Genomic DNA, 810 nt, shown 5'->3' on the forward strand with positions numbered 1-810 from the left:
GGTTTTCCAACCAACGGAAGTGACACGAAACGAGCCGCGCCGTTTCCAAGCTTGGCCGCCGCGAGTTAAAAGCACCGACCAGCCCGGACCTCCCCCGACATTCTACGAAATTAAATTCAACATAGATAGTTTCGTTCCTGATTGCAGATGAAACCTGGNTTTGCGAACGAGCGTGATCCATTCCTTTTCCCTGATTTAATCAGTGGCCGATCGTAAATCAGCCAGTAATTAAAAGAGAGACCCCATCGTCGATGGTGGCGGTGGTAAACATGGCCTAATCCATTTTCAGTTGGGTAGCTCATAGGTGTGGATGGTATGGGAGTGGAAAAAAAGGTCGTAGCCTTTCTAATTTAATCTGGCGAATGATTCCGTGATTCTCGAAGCCGGCGGCAACCCTTTCATTACTTACGTCCCCACTTTACCACCCCATCGAGATACCCTCGCGCGCGCCACGGCAGCTCCCGAGCCTCTGTGCCTCCTTTGCCCCGCGGATACCCCCCCAAGAACCGGCGCAGAACACTAAATCAGCGACCAGTGTAATTTTTGTAATGGGAGGTGTGGCCTCGTAGGGGTGGTAGACGCGTCTCCCACCGGGAGAACCAGACATATAGTAGGGATGCCATCCCTGCGTTCGCCTCGCGTCGAGGAATGGTAGGGTTCGTAGGGGCGATTTTAGGGGTGGAATTCTACGATGCGAGCACGCCGCTTCGGTGGTTAATCCTCCGTCGCTATGTCTCAACTCGGGTTACGATCCGCCGCGTTACTGCCTTCTCTCTCTCTCTCTCTCTCTCTCTCCCTTTCCGTCGCTTT

At 53.4% G+C, this 810-nt stretch overlaps 1 protein-coding gene across 4 annotated transcripts in view; it reads left to right on the plus strand.

Annotated features, from left to right (window-relative positions):
* Window positions 1–810, plus strand: part of LOC102679772 (LIM domain only protein 3-like) — a 78544-nt gene that overhangs the window by 55659 nt on the left and 22075 nt on the right. The gene's annotated exons all lie outside the window — the stretch shown is intronic.

This window comes from Apis dorsata, unplaced genomic scaffold (genome assembly GCF_000469605.1).
Source record: "Apis dorsata unplaced genomic scaffold, Apis dorsata 1.3 scaffold_61, whole genome shotgun sequence".
Lineage (NCBI taxonomy): Eukaryota > Metazoa > Arthropoda > Insecta > Hymenoptera > Apidae > Apis > Apis dorsata.